At 62.7% G+C, this 25254-nt stretch overlaps 1 protein-coding gene and 1 long non-coding RNA gene across 2 annotated transcripts in view; both read right to left on the bottom strand.

Annotated features, from left to right (window-relative positions):
- Positions 1 to 25254, bottom strand: part of SLC12A5 (solute carrier family 12 member 5) — a 105458-nt gene that overhangs the window by 59700 nt on the left and 20504 nt on the right. The gene's annotated exons all lie outside the window — the stretch shown is intronic.
- Positions 1353 to 23754, bottom strand: LOC120379715. Its single transcript, XR_005587547.1, has 3 exons — positions 23685 to 23754; positions 3737 to 3742; positions 1353 to 1364 (listed from the first exon to the last, which is right to left on the bottom strand). It is a non-coding gene; the product is annotated as an uncharacterized LOC120379715 (long non-coding RNA).

The following is a 25254-nucleotide window of genomic DNA, read 5'->3' as shown; positions in this document are numbered from 1 at the left end:
TCAGTGGAGAGGCAGCCACCCTGAAGCCTGAGCAGCTCCCTCAGGACGCTGCCCCCACAGCCCAAATATCCAGGCCCCACAGAGGGACAGTGCATGCACAATGCTCTGGCCAGGACCTGGCTGCTCTGCACTCCGCTCCCCATCCCCATCCGGGCACGGCGCCCACCCAAGCCTCGAGGTCATGGGACTGCAGCCAGAGAGCACAGACATCAGCTGAAGTGAGTCGTGTGATGGGAACAGAACTCCCCCAGGCCAGACCCAGCCACGGCCTATTCTGCCCGTGCATGGGGGCCCTCTCCTGGGAGCCAGGGCTGCCTCTGGGAAGGGCCCAGGCTGGCTGCCCCTGAAGGCAACGCAGAGCTGATGGGCCTGGAACTAAACAGGAATTGCTGAGCGGCCCTCGGGGGCCAGCCCACATGGGAAGCAGTGCAGAGCAATGGGGCAGGGGCCGCGAGCGCCCAGGGCGACCCGCTCCGTCTGCAGCGCTGCGAGGGGAGAGCAGCAGGTCTGGAGGCTCCTCGCACGGCCCTCTGTGAGAAGGGTCTTGCCGGGGCTGCATGGGAAAGGGCTGAGCAGTGTAGCGAGGGGACCTGTCCGGCCAGAGCAGTGTGATGCTCACAGGTTCTCTGGGAAAGGGCCTGGCTGTCTGCAGCGCTGACGACCTCGCTCTGAAGGAACCAAGAGCCAGACAGAACAGTAATGAGAGCTGCAGAGCAGCAGAAATAACTCAGGGTGGGGATGCGGCACCTGGTGCGGGTGCTGGTGGAGTCGTGTGCTTTGAGGAGCACTGGCAGAACCAGGGAGCAGCAAAGGGGGTGGCACTGAGCAGGCCCAACCACAGAGCAGCCACCCCAGCGAGCCCCTGCATGCCAGCCCCACCCTGAGCACCCGCAGGCCCTGGGAATTGGCCGAGACCCCGGGGACACTGGCAGCTGGAATCCAATGAGATCAACTCACTCAACTACACAGCCCGCTTGTGACAGAGCTGGAGCTCCTGGGGGCCTCTCAGGGGCAGGGAGACATGAACTGCTCAGGGGGACCCCGACACCAGCTGTGCACAGAGCACCCCAGGGGACAGGCGGAGTGAGTCCCATGGCGCAGGGAATCCGCTGACAGCCTGGCACAGCACTGCTCTCAACGGCTGAGTTCAGGTCAGGGGCCTCTGTCACGGAGTGTGGGGGTGTCAGGGCCCTGCACCCTCATGTCCTGCGATTCACCGGGACTCTCAGCCAGCCAATAAAATGGAAGGTTTTTTAGATGACAGGAACACAGTCCCAAACAGAGCTTGTAGGTACAACCAGGACCCCTCAGTCAGGTCCCTTGGGGGCGGGGGGGGGGAGCTTAGACCCCAGCCTTGGGGTTCCCTCCATTCCCCCAGACCGCTCCAAACTGAAACCCCCTCCAGCCCTCTCACCCAGCCTTCCCCCGGCTCCTCCCCCAGCCTTTGTCCAGTTCAGACAAAGGTGTCACCTGGCCCCAACCCACCTCCTGGCTCAGGTTACAGGCTCAGGTATCATCCCTCAAGTGAAGTCACCCCCTGCTCTCCCATCCCCCATGCAGACAGTCCCAGTAAAACTCCCCTGCGACATCCCCAGGTCAATCCCCCCACTCCCTGCTCCGTCACATCTCTCCCCCACTTCAAGACTGAACTGAGCGGGGTCACTCTGCCCAGTGACCTAGGGAAGTTTAGGGCCCCCTCTCTGGGACAGCGCGTCCGCTATCATGTTGGTACTTCCCTTCACGTGGACCTCGTCCATGTCATAGTCCTGCAGGAGCAGGCTCCACCTCAGGAGCTTGGCGTTGGCTCCTTTCATCTGGTGCAGCCAGGTCAGGGGAGAGTGGTCGGTGTACACGGTGAAGTGGCGCCCAAAGAGATATGGCTCCAGTTTCTTCAGGGCCCACACCATGGCCAGGCATTCCTTCTCGATGGCCGCGTAGTTCTGCTCCCGGGGAAGCAACTTCTTGCTCAGGTACACGATGGGGTGTCTCTCCCCCTTTTCATCCTCCTGCATCAACACCGCCCCCAGGCCCGTGTCTGAGGCGTCGGTGAACACCAGAAAGGGCTTGTCAAAGTTTGGGTTTGCCAGAACTGGGCCTCTGAGCAGAGCCTCCTTCAGCGCCTGGAGAGCCTGCTGGCACTGCTCGGTCCAGACCACCTTGTCTGGTTTCCCCTTCCTGCACAGCTCAGTGATGGGTGTGGCTATGGCGCTAAAGTGGGGCACGAACCTTCGATAGTACCCCGCCATCCCAATAAAGGCCTGGACCTGCTTTTTGGTTTGGGGAGCGGGCGAGTCTCTGATCACCTCCACCTTGGCTGGTTCCAGCTTTAGGCAGCCGCTCCCCACCCGATGGCCCAGGTAAGATACTTCAGCCATCCCCACCTTGCACTTCTCAGCCTTTACGGTTAACCCAGCCTCTTGGAGTCAGTCCAGCACTCGTCTAACCTGGGACACGTGGTCCTCCCAGGTCTGGCTAAAGACACAGATGTCGTTAATATATGCCATGGCAAAACCCTACATCCCCTTCAGTAGCTGATCCACCAGGCACTGGAAGGTGGCCGGCACTCCCTTGAGGCCGAAGGGCAGGGTCAGAAACTCATAGAGCCCCAGAGGAGTTGTAAAGGCCAATTTCAGCCTGGCATCTGCATCCAGCGGCACTTGCCAGTAGCCCTTGGTAAGATCCATGGTGGTGAGGTACCGAGCTCCCCCCAGCTTGTCTAGGAGCTCATCAGGCCTTGGCATGGGATAGGCATCAGATACGGTGATGGCATTAAGCTTCCAATAGTCCACACAGAACCGGATCGACCCGTCCTTTTTGGGGACCAGCACCACTGGGGAGGCCCAAGGGCTGGAAGACGGCTGGATCACCCCCAAGGCCAGCATGTCCCTGACCTCTCTTTCTAGGTCCTGGGCAGTTTTCCCGGTGACCCGAAAAGGGGAGCATCTTATAGAAGGATGTGACCCGGTCTCCACCCGGTGGACAGTCAAATTAGTGCGTCCAGGCTGGTTGGAAAACAGCTGTCGGTATAGATGCAGCACCCCTCTGATCTCAGCGTGCTGGGCCAGGGTCAGCTGATCAGAGAGAGGACTTGTTTCCAGGGAGGAACCAGCTCTTGTCCCAGGGAATAGATCCACTAGAGCAGGGGTCCCCAACCCCCGGTCCGCGGCCCGGTACCGGTCCGCGGCCTCTTAGAAACCGGGCCGCGAACCGACCCAGTGGAGCTTCCGCAGGCGTGCCTGCGGGAGGTCTACCCGAGCCGCGGGACGAGCACTCCCTCCGCAGTCGTGCCTGCGGGAGGTCCGCTGGTCGCGCGGCTCAGCTGGACCTCCGCAGGCACGCCTGCGGAAGCTCCAGTGGAGCCGGTGGACCTCCCGCGGGCATGACTGCGGACGGTTCGCTGGTCGCGCCGCTCAGCTGGACCTCCCGCAGGCATGACTGCGGAGGGTCCGGCAAATGCCGCCCTGGGGGGCAGGACGAAACCGGTCCCTGGTCCTAAAAAGGTTGGGGACCCCTGCACTAGAGGGTCATCCCCCGGCTCCTCCCAGTGCCCACACACGGCCAACACCATATTCCCCCTGTCATAGTATGGCTTCATCATATTCACATGGTACACCTGGCGGTGATGAGCCCGGTTCGACAGCTCCACCACATAGTTTACCTCATTTAGTTGCTTGACAACCTTGAAGGGACCTTCCCAGGCGGCCTGGAGTTTGTTTTTCCTCACGGGGATGAGAACCATCACCTGATCCCCGATGGCGAAGGCGCGGGCCCACGCCTTGCGGTCATACCAGACCTTCTGCTTCCTCTGGGCTCGGGCCAGATTCTCCCTGGCCAGACCCATGAGCTCGGCAAGTCTTTCCTGGAAAGTCAGGACATAATCCACCACCGACTCTCCATTAGGAGTGGCCTTCCCCTCCCATTCATCTCTCATCAGGTCCAGGGGCCCCCTTACCCACCTGCTGTATAACAGTTCAAAAGGCGAAAACCCGATAGATTCCTGGGGTACCTCCCTGTACGCGAACAGCAGGTGAGGTAAGTACTTGTCCCAATCCTGCGAATGCTGGTTCATAAAGGTTTTCAGCATCATCTTTAGCATCCCATTTAACCTCTCCACCAGCCCATTGGATTGGGGGTGATACGCTGAGGCCCAGGTGTGCTGGACCCCACATTTCTCCCACAAGCACCGGAGCAGGGCCAACATGAAGTTGGATCCTTGGTCTGTCAAGACTTCCTTGGGGAACCCCACTCGGCTGAAAATGATCAGCAGCGCATCCGCCACAGTGTCAGCTTCAATGGAAGATAAGAGCACTGCCTTGGGGTAGTGGGTAGCGAAATCTACCACCACCAGAATGTATTTCTTTCCCAACCGGGTTGTCTTGCTGAGAGGCCCCACTGTGTCCACAGCCACCTTCTGAAAAGGCTCCTCTATGATGGGCAAAGGTCTCAGAGCTGCTTTCCCCTTGTCCCGGGACTTCTTCACCCTCTGACAGGGGTCACAGGATTGGCAGTACTGTCGGACAGTAATAAAGACCCCAGTTCTGTAGCAGCCTCTGCCTGGTGCGCCGGATTCCCTGGTGCCCGGCGAGGGGGATGTCATGGGCCAGGTACAGTAGCTTGCGGTGAAACTTCTGGGGGACCACCAGCTGCCTCCGGATCCCCCATGACTCCACTTCCCCTGGGGGAGCCCGTTCTTGGTACAGGAACCCCTTCTCCCACAGGAACCTCTCCTGGCAACCTCTTCCCATGGAGGGATCTTTCTGCAACTCGGCCTGGAACTCAGCTACTGGGGAAGGGATGAGGACCTGCTCCCTCCTGCCAGCTGGGTCTGAAGCTGCAGCCCCTCTTAGCCTTGTCCCTGGGCACTCCCTCCCTACCAGAGTAGGGTCCTTCACCTCCGGAGAGGTACCCTCCCCGAGGTCAGGGCATAGTGCCCTTGCCAGCTCTGGCTACAGGTCACGACCAGGGCACCCTTGGGGTTGCTTGGCCAGTCCTTCAGGTCCCCCCCATCAACACCTCAGTGGGCAAATGGTGGTGCACCCCCATGTCCTTGGGGCCCTCCTTGGGGCCCCATTTCAGATGTACCCTTGCCATGGGCACCTTGAATCAGGTCTTGCCCACATCTGTCAGGGTCAGGTAGGTGTTGGGCACTAACCAATCTGGGGCCACCACCTCGGGCCGGGCCAGCGTCACCTCAGCACCCATGTCCCAGTATCCATTGACCCTCCTCCCATCCACCTCCATGGGAACAAGGCACTCGCTCCGCAGGGACAGCCCCGCGCCCACCCTGTAAACGGAGAACCTGGTGTCCGGAGCATTCAGCCCCCCAGAGAAGCTGGTCTGGGAAACTCCTCCCTCCTGAGCAGGTGGTAAGCTGCCAGCTCCCCTTGCCTGGAAAGCCTGCCCCTCGTCCGGCTGGGTCTCTACCCAGTTAACCCGGTGTGGGTTCGGTCTGCTCAGTCTGTCCTTGAGCCTGGGGCACTGGGTCCGTATGTGGCCTCTCTGGCCACAGTAATAGCAGCTCATGTCCCGTTGGTCCCCTCGAGCTGGTCAGTTGGTCCTGACGCCGAATGTTCCCCCGGGAGGGTGTTTTCCATGTTCCCCCATTGAGAGGTCCCAGGGTGACTCTCTCTTGGCAGGCCTGTTCCTTTGGGACTCCTCCCTGCCACCCCCTGACCGGCTGTTCACAAAAACGTCAGCCTGCTGCCCTGCACGTCTCGGGTCCTCTGGCTTTTTGTCCACCAACCACAGCCTCAGGTCAGATGGGCACCTCTCATACAGTTGCTCCAGTACAATCAGGTTAAGCAGGTCCTCCTTAGTTTGGGTCCCATCTGCCCACTTGTGGGCGTATCCCCACATCCGGAGGGCCAGTTCTAGATATGTGACCTCAGGGGTTTTACTCTCACTCCAGAATCTTTTTTGGTACATCTCGGGAGTCAGCCCAAACGCGCAGAGCAGGGCCTTTTTGAACAGTTCATAGTCCCCTACCTCCACCCCTTTCATTCGGCTACACATCCCTACGGATTTGGGGTCCAGTAAGGGGGTGAGAAACTGAAGCCTGTCTGCAGGGTCAACCCTGTACAGCTCGCAGGCCGTCTCAAACACATCCAGGAAGTCATCCATGTCCTCCCCTTCCTTATGCTGGGCCAGGATGCACTTATCAAATCTCCATGCAGTCCTGGGTCCCCCCTCACTCACCACAGCCAGGGGCTCACTGCTCCTCAGCTTGGCCAACTCCAGCTCATGCTGACGCTGTCGTTCTTCATGCTGTCTCTGTTTCTCTTTCTCCACCATTTCCTGCTGCTTCAACTCCAGCTTTTTCAGTTTTATCTCCCTCTCCCATTCCAGCCACCTCAGCTCCTGGGATGGGAAGCTCCGCACTGAGAGGATCCCCTGCTGGCTGGGGGGTGGGGGTCACAGTGCCCTTGGTATTCACTGGGCTCCTCCCAGCCCTTCCCCTAGGCATAGGCAGAAGGGGTCTCGGGAAGCCCGCAGCAGCCGGCTGACCACTCCCAACTGGGACAGACACTGGTGCCTGTGCTGCATCTGCCAGGCTGCTTCCCTCAGAGACAGGGATCAGTTCATTTGAGCGATCTCCCTCCTCCAGCTGGGCAATCAGCTGTTCTTTGGTGAGCCTCCCAGTGTGCAGCCCCCTCTGTCTGCACAGCTTGACCAGGTCGCTCTTAAGGTGATTCTTATACATCTTCCTGCTGGCCACTCGCAGGCCTGGGTGCTCTCAGCTCCCCATGGTTTCCAGGAGGAACTCCTAGTGTGCCATCCCTTCTCCAGGTCACCACCTCTTTGCCAGAATCGAGCTGCAGACTCCTCTGCCCCTGATCCTGCTCACTGCAGTCCCCAGGGGACCCTGTTACTGCAACAGCCTTCTCTCTGGTCACACATTCCCAGGGGTTAAGAGTAGCTCCTCTGCCCCCTGAAACCGCTCCTCTCAGAGCCTTCAGCACATCTGGTCCTCATCAATCCCCCTTCGTCTTACTGCTCCCCAGTCACTTACTGCAGGAAGCGCCACCCATGGGGTGCAGTACATCCCACACTGTCATCAGTTGTCACGGAGTGTGGGGGAGTCAGGGCCATGCACCCTCCACTTCCTGCGATTCACCGGGACTCTCAGCCAGCCAGGAACACAGAAGGCTTATTAGACGACAGGAGCACAGTCCCAAGCAGAGCTTGTAGGTACAACCAGGACCCCTCAGTCAGGTCCTTCTGGGATGGGGGGGGGGAGCTTAGACCTCCAGCCTGGGGGTTCCCTCCGTTCCCCCAGACCGCTCCAAACTGAAACCCCCCTGCAGCCATCTCACCCAGCCTTCCCCTGGCTCCTTCTCCAGCCTTTGTCCAGTTTCCCGGGCAAAGGTGTCACCTGGCCCCAATCCCCCAGGACCAGCTCCAGCGCAGAGGACTGGAGAGGAGGGGGGACGGAGTCAGGGCTCTCACCTGGGTCCGACCAAGGAGAGACACACGGAGTTTGAACCGAGGGGTCCCTACAGCTTGGCTGGGTGCTGGGCTAACCAGACTGGACTGTGCTTTACCCTTCAGTTCTCTGTGCCACCCTAAGGCCTGCCTGGGCCATGTGCCAGCTACCGAATAAACCCGACTGTGGGACAGCGCGGTGTGAGTGTCACTGCCAATGCTGGGCCAGCGGCATCTGTTTGAGGCTCCCTCAGGGACCCGCTGACAGAGCTCACGGGGGCTGCAAGCCCAGAGGTGGCTAAGGAGGCAGTGAGCTGCACCGCCTACCCTGGAAGACGAATGAGACCCCAGGGGGTCTGGCACATCAGTGCGGTTCATCCTAGAGACCGTTCCCAAGCTGGGGCCGTCCACCAGCCCCTGTCCTCGCCCTCCCCAGTGGCCCTGCCCGGAGGAGGTGCGGCCTGCTGGTGATGATATTCGCAATGGACAGAAGCGAGTGATTCCAAACTACACATCACGTTCCCGGAGCAAAGGCTGCCTGGGCAGTGAGAGGGAGACAGGCAAAACTAAGCCCAATACCCCGTGCCAGCAGGAAACAAGCCACACACCACATGCATCAATCACAACCGCCCCAGAGAACTGCAGCCTCCTGAGCGAGGCCTTGGCAAACGTGGCGACCTCTCGCATGTGGGGCAGCTGCCGGAGGCAGCCCATCTTCCCCAGACATGGCACCCCAAGGCTAAAGGGGCTGACAGGGCAAACTACCCGCTGTCCACAGCATTGGCGCAGGAGCTAGGTCTTCATACACTGCAGCAATGCAAAGCCTGGGACAGATCTTCACCAGGTGTAAAGTGACAGTGGCTGAGAATCTGGCCTCAGCTCCTAACCCAACCAGCAGCTCAAGGACTCTGAGCACAGCCAGCCTACAGCCCATCCCTGCAGTACCGAGCCCCACACAAGCTGCAGATCTGCACACACCCCTGGGAAGAGCATCATCCCCATTTTACAGAGAGGAGCTGGGGCACAGACCCCAATGGGTGCTAGGCACTTAAATCGCTTGGAGGATCGGGGCCAAGGTGACATGCTCAAGGCCACATAGGGAGCCTGTGGCAGAGTCAGGGACTGAACCCAGGTCTCCGGAGTCCCAGGCCAGCAGCCTGCCCACTGGGCCAGCTTGCTCTTACCTGCTGTCACACCTGTCAAAGGGAACCGTGGGCTGCAAATCAGCCCCCTGCCACTTCGGTGCCTGACTTGAGAGCCCAGGTACCTGTCCCCGAGTGACAGAGAAACCAACAGTCAGAGCATCAGACGCCAGCAATCTCACCTGCCTAACGTTATCCCAGCTGAACCACCTATTCAGTAAGTGTTAGTCTAACCTCTGGTTCCTCCCCACCTCACACACGCAAATCCTAGGTTGCAGTGACCGTTTCACCCAGGCATGCACACCCATCCATCTCAACTTTCCTACAAGTGTGCTACCCAGAGCTCTGGGGGGACATACAAACATGCGATAAACTGCACACTGATTAGGACCCTTGGCCAAACAAAGTGTATGTGCCCATCACACACAGGCTCAAGAGGCTCTGTATTTCGCTACATCTGTCACCGAGTCACCGGGCGATGCTCTGGAACTACTCCGTCTCCATGTGAAGCCAGGCAGGACTCTGGGGGAGCCTCCTCTCTGTGAGCAGCCTGTCTCCAGGGCAAGAAGCTCACATGGCTTCACCTCCTGGGTCTCTCCTTGGAGCATTCAGCATCCTCTGCCCCTCCGTGCGCTTCCCACAGTGAGTCCGCCTAGGCGGGGTCCTGGGGGGGGCACAGGGTCCTGCACCCCCACTGCGCAGTCAGACGTGACTCTCAGCCAGCCAGTAACACAGAGGTTTATTCGATGACAGGAACACGGTCTAAACCAGAGCTTGTAGGTACAGCGAACAGGACCCCTCGGCCGGGTCCATCTTGGGGCCAGGGAGGCCAGACCCCGGGTCTGGGCCTCCCTCTCTTTCCCCAGCCAGCTCCAAACTGAAACCCCCTCCAGCCCCTCCTCTGGCCTTTGTCTCTTTCCAGGACCAGGAGGCCACCTGATCTCTTTGTTCTCCAACACTTTCAATTGGCACCTTTGCAGGGGAGGGGCCCAGGCCATCAGTTGCCAGGAGACAGGGTGTCAGTCATCCTCTGTGCAGACAGCATCACACTGGCCCTCTACGGCTCTGCAACAACCACACGCCCTTATCCCACCACCTAGAGATTTAAGAACTGCATAGGGGAAACTGAGGAACCCACACAGTAATCAGAGAAAACATTAAGAACATTCCCACTTCGTCACAACATCTCCATTCAGAAACAGCCCAAGCGGCTACATTGGAATCACCCACTCCATTACTAATGGGTGAATCTCTGAAAACAAGATTGCCAATTTCCTCCTTTGAGCCGCAGTGATGCTGCTAAGGAGCAGCCAACAGCACAGACCGATGCAGGCCAGACACCGACAGGGTGCGCAGCCTGCCCCTCCCACGAGCACTGCTGACCGGGACAAGAAAGAGGCAAACAGGAATCTGCCCACGGACAATGCTGCCAGGCAGTGTGCACTGCGGCTGATCACAGGCAGAAGCCCAGGGCAGAGCTCTTAGATTCCCATGGCTGAGCCCCAAGGGGCTTCAGCTGAGTCAGAACCTTGAGGTCTGGAGAGGAGGGTGAGGGAGGGGACACTGGAGGCTGCAGGGAGAGATCCTGCCATGATTCACCGGGACTCTCAGCGAGCCAGTAAACGGAAGGTTTATTAGATGACAGGAACAGAGTCCCAAACAGAGCTTGTAGATACAACCAGGACCCCTCAGGCAGGTCCCTCTGGGATGCGGGGGGAGCTTAGACCCCAGCCTTGGGGTTCCCTCATTCCCCCAAACCGCTCCAAACTGAAACACCTTCCAGCCGTCTCACCCAGCCTTCCCCCGGCTCCTCCGCCAGCCTTTGTCCAGTTCGGGCAAAGGTGTCACCTGGCCCCAACCCCGCTCCTGGCTCAGGTTACAGGCTCAGGTATCATCCCTCAAGTGAAGTCACCCCCTGCTCTCCCATCCCCCATGCAGACAGTCCCAGTAAAACTCCCCTGCAACATCCCCAGGTCAATCCCCCCACTCCCTGCTCCGTCACAACGACTCCTTTCTGGGCCAGAAGGGTCACTTCATACAGAAACAAAGAGCTAGACGGGACCTGGGAGGTCCGTCCCTTGCCAGGCCCCTGCACCGAGGCAGGGCTACGTATTATCTAGACCAGTGGGTCTCACCCCTTCTGTTCTGGTGACCCACTTTGTGACCCGCTTCCTTAAATATCATTCAGTAAATACTGAATAATACTCAGAGCCAGCATTAGGGGTAGGAAGCAGGGCAACTGCCCAGAGCCCCATGCCACAGGGCCCCCCACAAAGCTAAGTTACATGCTTCAGCCCTGGGCAGCTGGGCTCCGGCTGCGGCTGGAGGCCCCGCTGTGATGTGGGGCCCTGGGCAATTGCCCTGCTTGCCACCCCCTAATGCCAGCCCTGGTGACCACCCCAAGCTTGTCCTGTGACCCCTTCCCCAGGCTGAGAAACACTGATCTATTCTAGACCATCTCTGACAGGGGGTTTGTCTAACCTGCTCTTAAACACCTCCAGTGATGGAGATTCCACAACCTCCCTGGGCAATTTATTCCAGTGCTTAACCACCCTGACAGTTAGGAAGTTTTTCCTAATGTCCAACCTAAACCGCCCTTGCCGCAGTATAAGCCCATTGCTTCATGTCCTGTCCTCAGTGGATAAGGAGAACAATTTATCACCCTCCTCTTTATAACAATCTTTGAGGTACAGTCTTTGATGCCCCCCCTCAGTCTTCTCTTCTCCAGACTAAACAACCCCAGTTTTTCAATCTTTTCTCATAGGTCACGTTTTCTAGACCTTTAATCATTTTTGTTGCTGTGACAAAGTGGGACTGTTCTTAATGTTTCCTCTGAATACTGTAGGGGTGCCTCAGTTTCCCCTATGCATTTCTTAAGTCTCTAGGTGGTGGGATAAGGGGGTGTAATTGTTGCAGAGCAAAGGGCCAGTGTGCATAAATGGCCATCACTCTGTCTCCTGGCAACTAATGGCCGGGGCCCTTCCCCCTTGCAAGGGGGTGCAAAAGGTGTTGGAGAACAAAGGAATCAGGAAAAGAACAAAGCCCAGAGGAGGAGGGGCTGGAGAGTGAGTCAGTTTGGAGCTGGCTGGGGATGTGGGGTGAGTGCAGATATGGGTGTCTGGCTCACTACCCCCTCCCTCCCCACCCCGAGGATGGACCTGGCTGAGGGGTCCTGTTCTCTGTACCTACAAGCTCTGTTTTAGACCCTGTTCCTGTCATCTAATAAACCTCTGTGTTACTGGCTGGCTAAGAGCCACGTCTGACTGCGAAGTGGTGGTGCAGGACCCTCTGGCTTCCCCAGGACCCCGCCTGGGCAGACTTACGGTGGGAAGCGCACAGAGGGGCAGAGGATGCTGAATGCTCCAAGGTCAGACCCAGGAAGGTGAAGCCGTGTGAGCTTCTTGCCCTGAAGACAGTCTGCTCACAGTCTGCTCACCAGAGACCTGACTGGCTTCATAGGGAGCAGTTCCAGAGCATTGCCCGGGGACTCTGTGACAGTTGCTCTTCTCTGGACTTTCAGGAAAGATGTGGAAAAATTGGAGAAATGTGGTGCCCAGAACTGGATACAATACTGCAGTTGAGGCCTAATCAGTGCTGAGTAGAGCGGAAGAATTGCTCCTCATGTCTTGCTTACAACATTCCTGCTAATACAGCTCAGAATGATGTTCACTTTTTTCTGCAACAGTATCACATTGTTGACTCATATTTAGTTTATGATCCACTGTAGCCCCCAGATTCTTTTCTGCAGTACTCCTTCCTAGGCAGTCCTTTCTCATTCTGTATTTGTGCAATTGATTATTCCTTCCCAAGTGGAATATTTTGCTTTTGTCCTTATTGAATTTCATCCTGTTCATTTCTGACCATTTCTCCAGGTTGTCAAGATCATTCTGAATTCTAATCCTGTCCTCGGAAGCGCTCACGACCCCTCCCAGCTTGGTGTCGCCCACGAACTTTATAAGTGTACTCTCTGTGCCATTACTCAAATCATTGATAAAGATACTGAATAGAACCAGACCCAGGACAGATCCCTGTTGGACACCACTCGATATGCCCTTCCAGTTTGACTGTGAACCATTGACAACTACCCTCTGAGTACGATTTTCCAACCAGTTGTGCACCCACCTCACAGTAGCTCCATCTAGGCTGTATTGCCCTAGTTTGTTTCTGAGGCCATGAGACAGTAACAAAAACCTTACTGAAGTTGAGATATATCACACCTACTGCTGCCCACCCCCACCGCCCCATCCACAAGGCTTGTTACCCTGTCAGAGAAACTCCCTCCTCATGGCTTTAGCTTTGGGAGACGCTTTGGGAGAGGTGTGAGTGAGGAGACAGAGGGGAGCTTTGGGGAGGGCAGTCCATGCAAGGGATGTCGTGGGAGGAGGCCCAGGGGCAGGAGTAGGAGGAAATAAATGGGCCTGGGGCTGGTACCACTGGCAGAGCAAGGGGGGAGCGTGGGTGAAGGAAGGAAGAGCAAGATGCACATAGCAGTCCCAGGGGGCAAAGGCAGGTCACGGTCCTACCTGCTGTCTCCTGAACGCCAGGGAATGAGCGGTGCAGGGTCAGCAATGGGATCTGCTCCTCTGTGGGCTTCCAGTCGCCAGAGGTGGAAAGCCCACACAGTAGCTCTGGCTCTACCCAGAGAACAATGCTGGCACCCGCACCCCTTGCACCAGTACCCTGCACCCACCCCCTGCACTAGGCACTACGCTGCAGACTCTGGAGAAACGGCTAGAGACGCTGGCCCCACTCCCCCGGAGGAAGCCTTGCTGCAGTCAGCGGCTGCAGCTTTCTCCCCTTAGCGAATGGTGCAGGGACTGGAGTCACACGATCACGCCATAAACAGACAAGCAGAAACGAGGGTGAAAATGTCCAGCGAATCTGCACAAGCCCAGGGGAACAGCATGGCCCAGGTCTGGGAAGGGAGAGCAAGCCCCACAACTCGGTCCCTGCGATGCCAACAGGGCCAGTCGCTCAGAGCCCTCTCCCCAGGGAGCCAGGGAGAGGGCAGCCAGCCCCCGGTGGGACCCGCAGGGCCGGCATGTTAGGAATGAGCTCCCCTCACCAGAACCCCCGCTCTGCGCTGGCCATACGGAGCCAGAGCTGGAACCCAAGAACTCCTGGTCTCCGTCAGCGAGCGCCAGCCAACGCGCTCGGCCTGGGACGAGGGCTGCGGAGATGGATGCCGTGTGTCTGTTACATGACTAATCTCTCCCCAGAGGCTCGGAGAAGGAGACAACCTACCTGGGGAGATCACAGATGCCATGTGAGTGCCCCATTCCCAGTGCCACCCCAGGGGGATAACAAGTAGCCGCAGCCCCTCTCTGTGCAGGGGAATGGGGCGCAGGCCAGGCGCAGCCCACCACCCCCTGTGCCTGGGGAACACGTGTCTCCAGGTGCCCTGCAGCGCCCCAGAGCCAGCGATTGCAGGATCCCTCCTCCCCACCCCACCCCCCGACCTATGGCTGTTAACTTCAGCCACAGGCAGCAGAGAGAGCCCCAGAGAGGGGGCGAGGCCGGGGGAGCAGGGGGCTCCAGTGAGGCAGAGCCGCGCTGAGAGCAGGTGCCAGGGCAGAGCAGCTCCCTTCGCCCAGCACCTCGCAACGCGGAGACACGGGTCTGGGCCGCAGCATCACCGGCCTGGTTTCCATGGCAACGGAGAGCAGGAGTGAGCGGTGGACACGGCAGCCCTGGCTCCCCCAGCTCTTATGTAACGATTGCGCTGGCCCGGCCGTGGGCCACCTGGCTTGTGCCTCGCACTGGAGGGGTCTCGGGGGCTGCAGACACCCCTCGGGGGACTCTGCTCCGCCCCATGCAGCCTCCGCCTGGGAGCTCCCTGCCCCCCACCCGCAGGTCACCCCAATCTTCCCACACAGGCCCTGCCGGGCTAGTCAGCTCCCGCTGCTCTGGTGTGTCAGTGAAACCCCACAGGCTGGCATCTAGCCCCACATCCTACCCTCCCCCGGTGCACCCGCCCCACATCCTACCCCCCAACCCTGCGCGCCAGCACCTAGCCCCACATCCTACCCTCCCCCCGGTGCACCAGCCCCACATCCTACCCCCCAACCCTGTGCGCCAGCATCTAGCCCCACATCCTACCCTCCCCCCGGTGCACCAGCCCCACATCCTACCCCAACCCTGCGCGCCAGCACCTAGCCCCACATCCTACCCTCCCCCCGGTGCACCAGCCCCACATCCTACCCCCCAGCCCCACGTGCCAGCACCTAGCCCCACATCCTACCCTCCCCCCGGTGCACCAGCCCCACATCCTACCCCCCAGCCCCACGCACCAGCACCTAGCCCCACATCCTACCCTCCCCCTGGTGCACCAGCCCCACATCCTACCCCCAACCCCGCACCAGCACCTAGCCCCCATCTTACCTCCCTTCTGCCAGCACCTAGCCCCACATCCTACCCTCCCCCCGGTGCACCAGCCCCACATCCTACCCCCAACCCCGCACACCAGCACCTAGCCCCCATCTTACCCCCTTCTGCCAGCACCTAGCCCCACATCCTACCCTCCCCTGGTGCACCAGCCCCACATCCTACCCCCAACGCCGCGCACCAGCACCTAGCCCCACATCCTACCCTCCCCGGTGCACCAGCCCCACATCCTACCCCCAGCCCCACGCACCAGCACCTAGCCCCATCCTACCCTCCCCTGGTGCACCAGCCCCACATCCTACCCCTCCACCCCATGCACCAACACCTAGCCGCACATCCTACCCCCACGTGCCAGCACCCAGCCCCCATCTTACCTCCCTTCTGCCAGCCCCTAGCCCCACATCCTACCCTCCCCCTGGTGCACCAGCCCCACATCCTACCCCCCAACCCCACGCACCAGCACCTAGCCCCACATCCTACCCTCCCCCCGGTGCACCAGCCCCACATCCTACCCCCCAGCCCCACGTGCCAGCACCTAGCCCCACATCCTACCCCCAACCCCACATGCCAGCACCAGCCCCACATCTTACCCCCTCCCCATGCCAGCACCTAGCCTCAATCCTACCCTCCCCCTGGTGCACCAGCCCCACATCTTACCCCCAGCCCCACGTGCCAGCACCTAGCCCCACATCCTACCCTCCCCCTGGTGCACCAGTCCCACATCCTACCCCCCCCACACACACACACCATGGGCTGGTAAAAATCAGCCCCAAAGCCTCAGCACAGCAGGACTAACTAGGGGAGGCAGGGGACGGTCTCCCTGAGCTCAGGGCTGCCCCTCCCATGGGAATGGCTCAGGCTAATCCAGACCCAGGCAGATCCTGCAGGCCTCGTCCCCTCCTCCCCACACATCTCTGGCCCAGGAAATGCCAGGCAGCACAGTGGGTCAGTGCAGGAACTGTCTCCTCTGGCCATTGCGTGAGAACGATGCTGGGAATCCCTCTGTCCCCAGACACTCGCAGTCATGGGCCCTACGTGTCGAGCTGCAGCCCAGGGGCAGCCTGGCATGTGCGTGGTGCCCTGGCATGCAGGAGAGATGCAGGCACAGCCTGAGCTCAGGGCCAGCTCTCTGCAGGGCCCTCCCTGCTGGGTGCAGGGCCAGGCCCAAAGGGGAGAGGCTGTGGCACCCACAAGGCAAGGAGCCTTGTGCAGACTTGGAGGGAGGGAGCTGGGTGGGTCACAGGTGCTGCCCACGCAGTGTCTTAGGGCAGGCCTGGGCCAGGCAGGAGTCCCCAGGGTACAGCTAGTTTGGGTAGGATGGGCCCTGCTGACACCTGCGGTTTGGGTTGGGGGGGCTCCCTAGGAACTTGCCTGCTGCTCCATTCCTCAGCCAACCCCTCACGCTCGCTGGCAAGCTGGATAAATGGGAATCACAGACCTGAGTGAGGCAGCAGCACAGGATGGGAGCTGTCTCAGCCAGAGGAGGCCCACATGGGACTGTACCAATACAATGCCCCCCAGAGTGCCCCAGTCAAGGTGCCCTCATGCACTGGCCCTGCCTGCCCCCCCCCGCCAGCTTGGATTCCCTACAGAGCCTGGCGGGGGCTGCACAGGCCCTCAGAGCCCCCCCCCCCGCAGGGTGGTTCCCTGGGGCCAGCTGGGGAACAATGAGAGCACAAGGCGGGGGAGCTGCATGGGGTAGGAGACAGAGAGAGCAGTAAATGGAGCAGGACCCTGGGAGGGGGAGGACACAGGCTGCCAAGGGGTCTGAGTCTCTCCCCTCTCCTTGCACGGCATGGTGCCCCCATGTGGGTCCCATGGGAGGGCCTGCTGGGCCCTCCCCCAGCCCCTGTGTCCATTCATTACTCAGGGCCGGAGACACCAGAGCTCAAGACTCAGTAGCTCTGGGCTGCTCTCGCCGGCTCGAGCCATCCCGGCTCAGGAGCCAGTCCATGCCCCAGGCCCTGCCAAGGGATGCACTGAGCTGCCCCCATCTGGAACCAACATGCCATTTGCACACACAGACCGTCCGGCACACTCACACTGGCCTCTGACAAGCCCTTGGCCGTGGCCCCGAGAAGTCCCTGGCCTCTGGCTGCTCGTGCTAGTGGCCGTCAATCATGCTGCCAGCAGTGGGGAAAGCGGCTTCCTCATGCGGGTAATCAGGAGCACAGGCTGCAGGCTGCGGGTACAGGCCACGTTCAGCCCAGCCCCGAGATGCATGCACGCTGCCCCCCAGCCAGGCAGTGCCAAGCCCTCTCGGGCTGGAAGGAGTTAAGCACTGCAGGCTGCCGGGGTCCCAGATGATGGATGAGCTCCGGCTCCTGCTGGAGACCATTTTGCCGCAGAGGGGCTGGTGCAGCCTCTTCCCGGCAGCTCGTCACACCGTTTGTGGGCTGTGCGGGCACAGCAGGCAAACCAGGCACCGCAGCCCAGCTCGGATCAGCCCAGCCCCGTGCGCTCAGCTCCCAGCTGGGTCTCTGCCCCTGCCCCTGCTCCAGCTCGCACTGGACTGACCTGACCTCAGCAAGGCCCCTGTCCACTTGACAGGCTGGGCCACGAGTGTCTCCCCACGGATGCAGCGACACAGGGCACTGGGGCCATGACCGAGATCCTCTGACTTCTCTGGCATGAGGGCTGCCAGGCTCACAACCCAGCTGGCAGCAGCCCCACACTCACCCACCTGCAGGTGCCACCAGCCCAGAACGCAGCCCAGTCCAAGCCCGAGGCACAAAACCCGGGGTGGGGGGAAGGGGGTCAGCAGCTTGGGAAGCTCCAGGCACAAACCCCTCAAGGCTCCGTGGTGCTGGGAGCTTCACATGAGCTGCCCAGGGGAGAGCGGGGTGGCAGCTGCAGCAGTGAGCACAGCTTGGGGCAGGGGCAGGGGCAGGGGGCACAGGGCTGGGCTGTCCCTGCTGGGGTGGTGGCCCTGACACCAAGAGCCAGAGGAGGAAGCGCAGGCTTCCAGTCCCTGCTCTAAGCTTCCCTCCCTCCCCTGGGAGCACTCAACCTGAATCGGCCGTTTAATTTGCTGTGGCGCTTGGCAGGGCTTGCGGCTGGATTACTGGCAGAGAAACAACAGCCCCAGCGCGGGTATCGGCTAATCCCCTATCAACGCAGGGAGAGCCGCCGGCTGGGGAGGGCAGAGCACAGAACATGTGCCTGTCACAGAGTGTGGGGGAGTCAGGGCCCTGCACCCCCCACTTCCTGCAATTCACCGGGACTCTCAGCCAGCCAGGAACACAGAAGGTTTATTAGCCGACAGGAGCACAGTCCCAAGCAGGGCTTGTAGGTACAACCAGGACCCCCAGCCAGGTCCCTCTGGGGCAAGGATCTTAGATCCCAGACTTGGGGTTCCTGCCTCTTCCCAGCCAGCCCAAACTGAAACCAACCCCCCCTCCAGCCGGCTCTCTCCCCCTCCTGCTCTCCCCCTCCCCCTTTGTCCACTCCCCCCACCCCCTCCTGGCTCAGGTTACAGGCTCAGGTACCGTCCCTCACCTAAAGTCACCCCCTGCTCTCCCCTCCCCCATGCAGACAGCCCCAGTAAAACTAAACATTCCCAGGTCAGTCCACCCCGCTCCCTGCTGCATCACAGTGCTCCAAGCTCCCTGCATGCCCAGCTACAGGGGAGGAAGCATGAGCTGCAGCAGCCCACCCCCCCGCACCTGGCAGGGGCTCCCTGACCTGGGCAGGGCAGCACTGAGCCACCATGACTGTCTCTGCCACTCCCCAGTAGTGGGCGCTACCTGCCTGCATGACCAGTGGGGTGAGCATGCCCTTCCCTTGCTCCTGCCCAACAAGCGCCTGGAGGGGCGGCAGGACACTGCATAGATCAGGGCAGAGCCAGCGGCTCTGAGAAGCTGAGATCAGGCATGAGCAATGAGGAGCGGTTGTCTGGAGGGCCCATAGGGGTTCCACAGGGCGCAGCCAGGACAGGAGGGCAGGCCCAGGGTACGCAAGGCCCAGGCTACATTTCCCAGTATTGCGACGGTGCCTGGAGTCTGTCCCGGCCTGGACACTGGAATGGGGCTATTTATAGAAAGGGAAATCTCCTTGCACAGCCCCCTCTGCTATACCCACACCACACCTCCCCAGAGCCCTGCGGGCAGCCCAGCCTTCTCCAGCAAACGCACCCAGCTCTGGGCACAGGGGCTGGGCCGGGCCAGGCTGCAGCAAGTGTGATCTGGGAGCCAGGTCCCACCAGACATGCTCAGCCTCCCCCACGTCCACACTTCCCTGCAGCGTCTGCTCCTGACAAGGCCCTTTCCCCGATCTCCCTCCTCGAGCCCCCCATGATGCCAGCACGGAACCAGCTGAGCATATGGCCAGGCTTGGGGGGGACACTAGCACCTGGGCACGTGCAGCCCCATCCCACCCACTCTGAGCAATTCCTGTGTGAGCTCCACAGGCAGGGCTGTGCCTGCCTGGGGCCCAACCCAGACTGAGGCCGCACATCTACACACATCAGCAAGGTCCCCCCCCCACCCCCGCCGCCGCATTTCCCAGGCCAGCCCCTCCCACGCCCCACCCCAGTGGAGACAAACCATAGCAAGCTTCCCAGCTGCATTTCCCGCCTTGGCCATGAGCAGAGACACCCCTGCACCCTCTCCACCCCCCATGGCTTGCCAACAACCTGCTGCGTCTCCATTTAATCCCCTGTATTACCTGCCTCTCATCCAACTGCCCCTGCCCCCAGCAACCCCGGCAGGTCCAGGAGCTGAACAGGGAGACTCCCCCCCCGCCCCCCAGACTGATCGTGTAGGGAAGCACCGTAAGAAGTGCACATGAATTGGCCATGGGTGCTTTCCCCTGTAGGAGACACTGTCTCCCATCCAGGCCCAGGGCTGGGGACTGGCTGGCTAGGGGGAGAGGAATGGGGCCCAGGGCCCTTCCCCTCAAGGGAGCAGGGCCTGCTTTGTGAGGCAATGGACTGTTCCCAGACCTGAGGGCCTGCCGCAGCTGGGGCAGGCACTCTGCAGATGTGGGACAGCCCACCCACAGGCAGGAGCAGGGGACCCAAGCCACCAGGCAGCAGCTCCTGGCCCAGGCAGGCTGAGGGCACAGGTGGGTTTCTATCCACGCCCAGCCAATGCCCCGGCCTACGAGCAGCCTTGCCTGGGCTCTCCTGGCTCCTTGAGGGGCTTTCTAGGCTACTGGGTACTTGGAGAGAGTCACCAGCCCCATGCATTGCGCCACCCCAGTGTAGCGAGACCCCCCGGCGAGCTCCTCCCTCTGCCCCACCTCCCGACAGCCCCATTCTCTGACCAGGGCCATGTCCATGCCACGCAGGGAGGTTCTAAAGGGACTTTGTGGCATCCCAAGCATGGCAGGGCAGGCAGCAGGCCCACGGGACGCCCACCATTGACTGCGATGCCCAACGGGGCCCGATCCTGGCTGGACCTCTGCACACTCCCACCGACACATCAGAAAGGATCAAGTTTGCTCAGGACTGGCCCCCCAACCCTGCTTGGCCCCTCGCGGGCCCTGTGGGAGCTGAGCGGCTTTGCCATCCCATGCCCCAGCCAGGAACCAGCAAGGCAGAGCAGCCAGGGCAGACGCCCCCCAGGAGAAAGCTGGGGCCCCAACCCTTCCCATTTCCCTTTATATACACAGACCCTACAGCCCTTTGGGGGTCTCGTCCTTGGAGCCCCCCCTTGGTCAGCCTTTTGTCACTCTGCACAGCCGCTGCCCCTGGGTTGGCTCCAAGCACACAGGGGGGTGTCATCCTGGGGGGATGCGGGTGGGTCCCCAGGGAAGTGCAGGCTGTGCTGGGGGGCAGCTGAGCCACTCCAATCCACCAGAGCTGCCGCCCCCCCCCCAGCCACGGGGAGTGGGGTCTCCGGTTCTAGTCTCATTACCTGACCCATGTCCCCCCCAGACCCAGGCTAGCCCGGCAGGGCAGCCAGCTCCGGATTGCAGCCCAGGCGCTTGGCCGGCTGCAGTGTGACGAAGTGGGGCTGTTCTTACTGTCCTCTGAATACTGTGTGGGTGCCTCAGTTTCTGGCCAACACTCTGTCTCCTGGCAACTAATGGCCAGGCCCTTCCCCCCTGCAAGGGGATGCTAAAGGTGTGGGAGAACAAAGAGGTCAGGTGACCTCCTGGTCCAGGAAAGAGACAAAGGCCAGAGAGGAGGGGCTGGAGGGGGTTTCAGTTTGGAGCTGGCGGGGGATGTGGAGTTAGTGCAGACGTGGGGGTCTGGCTCACTGGGCCCCAGAATGGACCCGGCTGAGGGGTCCAGTTCTCTGTACCTACAAGCTCTGTTTTAGACCCTGTTCCTGTCATCGAATAAACCTCTGTGTTACTGGCTGGCTGAGAGTCACGTCTGACTGCGAAGTGGGGGGGCAGGACCCTCTGGCTTCCCCAGGACCCCACCTGGGCGGACTCGCTGGGGGAAGCACACGGAGGGGCCGAGGATGCTGAATGCTCCAAGGAGAGACCCAGGAGGTGAAGCCGTGTGAGCTTCTTGCCCTGCAGACAGGCTGCTCCGAGGGAGAGGAGGCTCCCCAGAGTCCTGCCTGGCTTGGTGGGGAGCAGGTCCAGAGCATCGCCTGGGGACTCCGTGACATGCAGTTAAACCAATTCCAGGCCTGCGCCCACTGACGGACGCGCCCCAGCTCCCCAGGGGCGGCCGGGGCTCTCCCGCGGCTCTCCCGCGGCAGGCCCAGGCCACCTCTAGCCAGGCGTGAGCGCGGCCTAGACACGTCTGTGGTGGCGGGGAGCGAACGGGCCGGGCCGCGGTCGCTGCAGCTCGGGAGCCCTGGCCCAGCCCCCACCTGGCCGGGGACACGCCACAGAAGGGAGCCGCGAGCCAGACCGACCCCAGTGCTGGCCTCAGGGTCCCTGGGGCCGTGGGGGCAGGAACCGGAGCTTCAGAGCGGGGCGCCGGCCCTGAGTCAAAGCCGGTCCCCGCGGGCCGGAGCTGGAGCCCCCCAGAGAAACGCCGGGTCCAGGGAGCAGGGGGCGGGACGGGTGTCCCTCCCCCCCACACACACACACTGGGGCTCTCCAGCGAGCTCTGCCGCCGGGACCGGCGCCTGGCAGAGGAGATCCTGCAGCGCGGCTCCGAGTGACCCTCCGCTCCCAGGCACCGGGTCCAGGGACCCTGCGCTCCCCGTCCAGGGTTCGCTCCTGGCGCTTGCAGCTGCGGCCGGGCCGGTGAAGCAGAGCCGGCCCCACGGAGCAGAACGGCCAGGTGCCCCCCGGCAGAGCTTCGGTCCCAACGAGAGCGCAGAGCGGAACGGCTCCCGGGCAGGGCGGGCTCCGGGGCAGCCAAGGGCCGGGGCAGCCGAGAGCCACCCCCGCCCCCGGGCTCCCCCCGGAGAAGGGCCGCCCCCCGCGCCAAACCTCTCCCTCGAACTCCCCCCCAACTCCGCTGCAGGCAGCCCGAGATTTCTGCAGCGCCTGCCCCTGCGGGCTGCGTGCGGGGCTGTGCGGGGTCCGCTGCCGGCCCGGCGGGGCGGCTGGTCAGGCTGCGGGCTGGCTTTACCCAGCTGTGGCATTTACACACACAGACACCTGCGGAACGCAACGCGGGGTGGACCCCGAGCTCTGCTGGCGGCTCGAAGCTGCGCACGTCCCTGCAGGGCCCGGGAGTCCCGGCAGCGGAGCTGGTCCCTCGGGGGAGTCCAAGGGAGCGGAAAGGCCAATGCGGCGCGTCCTGGCTGCAGCCACTGAAAGGGAACCGAATCTGCCCGGTCCCGACCGCGGGGTGCCCCGATCGCGCTGCGCACGGGTCTGCAGCCGCCCCCGCCCTGCGCACCAGCCCCCCCGCAGTGAGTCTGCGGCGCACGGTGCCGGGCGGGCTGGCAGGGGCCGGGAGCCCGCGGCTCGAGCTCTGCGGCTGCAGCGCCAGCAGCCCAGCCAGGCTCCCCGGGAGCCTTCCCGGCACGAGAACCTGGAGCAGGACTTCAGCACCTTGGACAGGCCCCGCTGCGGGGGGAGCCGGGCGCTGCCAGGCGGACTCGGACCCACAAACCAAAGGCAGCGAAGCCCCGCCGAGCCCAGCGCCGGGCTGGGGACAGGCTGCGGGCAGGGCCCCCGGCCCCCCGGCATGAGCTGGCGGGAGCGTCCAGCTGCACCATGCGGCAAGAGAGCCCGACCCCCCCCGCCCGCCAGCGCAGCCGCCCCGGGTCCCCCGCCACGGGCACGCGAGGGCGGCAGGAGCCTGACCCCCTCGCCCCGCCAGCGCAGCCGCCCCGGGCCCCGCCACGGGCACGCGAGGGCGGCAGGAGCCCGACCCCCTCGCCCCGCCAGCGCAGCCGCCCCGGGCCCCCGCCACGGGCACGCGAGGGCGGCAGGAGCCCGCCCCCCGCCCCGCCCCCCCAGCCGCCCCGGGCCCCCGCCACGGGCACGCGAGGGCGGCAGGAGCCCGACCCCGCCCCGCCCCGCCAGCGCAGCCGCCCCGGGCCCCCGCCACGGGCACGCGAGGGCGGCAGGAGCCCGACCCCGCCAGCGCAGCCGCCCCGGGCCCCCCGCCACGGGCACGCGAGGGCGGCAGCCCCTGGGGCAGGAGCCCGCCCCCCCCAGCCGAAGCTGGGCTGCGGGTCCCGGGCACCGGCCGGCTGCGAAGCGGCGTTTGACGCCCGCTGCGCCCCGCACCGCCCGGCCGCATTCCAGCGCCCTGGCCAGGCGCAGCCACATGCCGGCGCGAGGCGCGGGGCTGCCCCGGGGCGCCGCGGCACTGGCCGGGCTGGGCTCGCTGCCCCGGGCTCCGCGACCCCCAATTCCCGCCCCTACCTTGGGCCGCCCCCCCCTCGCCGTCCTCGCCCTCCGCCAGGCTGTTGAGCATGGTGCCTGCTGCTGCGCGGCGCTGCGGGCCGGAGCGCGCTGCACCCGCCGCCGGCTCCGCGCCTCCGCCGCGGGGGGAGGCGGCTGCAGTGCGGGGGCCTCGGCGCACAGACTCGCTCGCTCGCTCCGGCGCGCGCTCCGGCGGCTCCTGCCGGGCGGGGCGGGGCGGGGGGGGGAGTTTGGCAGCCGCGCTGCCTCCAGCGGGGGGGTCGGGGAGCGCGGCTCCCGGGCCGCCCCTCGCGCGGAATGCGGCAGCGGCGGAGCCCCCGAGCACAGGTCGCCCCGGGCAGCGAGGCGAATCGCGGGGCTGGCGGGCTGGGTCCGACCCGGGGCGAGGGGCAGGCCTGGGGGCTCAGCGCCGGGGGAGGCTCTGACCGGTTCCGCTGCAGGGACCTGGCTCCGGGCTCTGGCCCAGCCTCAGCCAGACAGCTCGGGGGCTGCTGCCAGCCGGGGCGAGCTGGGAGTGCCCGGAGAACAGGCGCAGGGATGCCAGGTCGGCCTCGTCCAGGTCTGACGGCCAGTGCCAGTGCCCTGGCTGGGCAGTGCCCTCCTGCAGCGGGCACCCAGCCTTCTCCCGAGAGGCTGTGCCAATTCAATGGCTCCCTGGTCGCTGCAGAGAGGGGCTGACTGTGCCATGCCCATTGCCACAACCTGCCCAGGCAAGGTCCTGCCATCTGCTCCCTCTTCCCCCAGAGCTCCCGTGGGGCACTCGGGAAGCCAGGCCTGGCTGGTTAGTGCAGGAGCCATTGCAGAGTTCTGTACCGCAGGCTATCAACACCCAAACACGTCAGGGCGGGAGGTCAGAGGTGACAGTCGACACCCACAGAGCAGGCTTGGGCCCTTGGCCACTGACAAAGCCCAAAGACCTCATGTGAAGACTGAATCTGCAGCTCCAGCTTTGCTATGGCCTAGTGCCTGCGCCAAGGAGCCCCTGAGCCCAGGGGCAGCCAGTGGCTGAGGTGCCCTGCCCCACGGAGGCAGCGGCTGGGTGTGCCTTGCAGGGGTGCAGGCTGGGTGTGTAACTCGCCTGCCTGCAGAGGGAGGGAGCAGGGCTTGCGAGTGGGGTGCTGGTGCTGCCGGCACAGACCAGACTCCCTCACGCTGTGAGCAGGGGGCAGCAATTGACCTCGAGCAGCTCTGAAAGTGTCACCCTTGGCCCTGCACAGGACACAAAAGGAAGTTGGCTGCAACGCAAGGAGCCCAGTGGGAACCCCTGCCCGTAGCTTCCGAGCATTCCCATAGAGACAGCCCTCACCCCCCAGCCCATGGGTGCTCCCTCAGCTCAACCTGGGCCCGGGGAAAGCCAGAGCTTGCTTCATGACCTGCCCCCAGAGGTGGGGGGACTGGTTCAGGGAGCCCCCTCCCCAGCAGGGCCACCTGCTCTGTGCAGATCCATTGAGCTCCTCCTTGCTCCACCCTCAGCCTCTGGGAGTTTCTGGGGTGGGGGGAAGGACGCTCAGACCCGCTGAATCCAGGCAGCTCCCAGGGACAGGAGCTCTGCAGCGGCCAGGTCTCCTGA

This window comes from Mauremys reevesii, linkage group 13 (genome assembly GCF_016161935.1).
Source record: "Mauremys reevesii isolate NIE-2019 linkage group 13, ASM1616193v1, whole genome shotgun sequence".
NCBI classification, from domain to species: domain Eukaryota; kingdom Metazoa; phylum Chordata; order Testudines; family Geoemydidae; genus Mauremys; species Mauremys reevesii.
The sequence above is the reverse complement of the archived record's forward strand: the minus strand, read 5'-3'. Positions and strand labels throughout refer to the sequence as shown.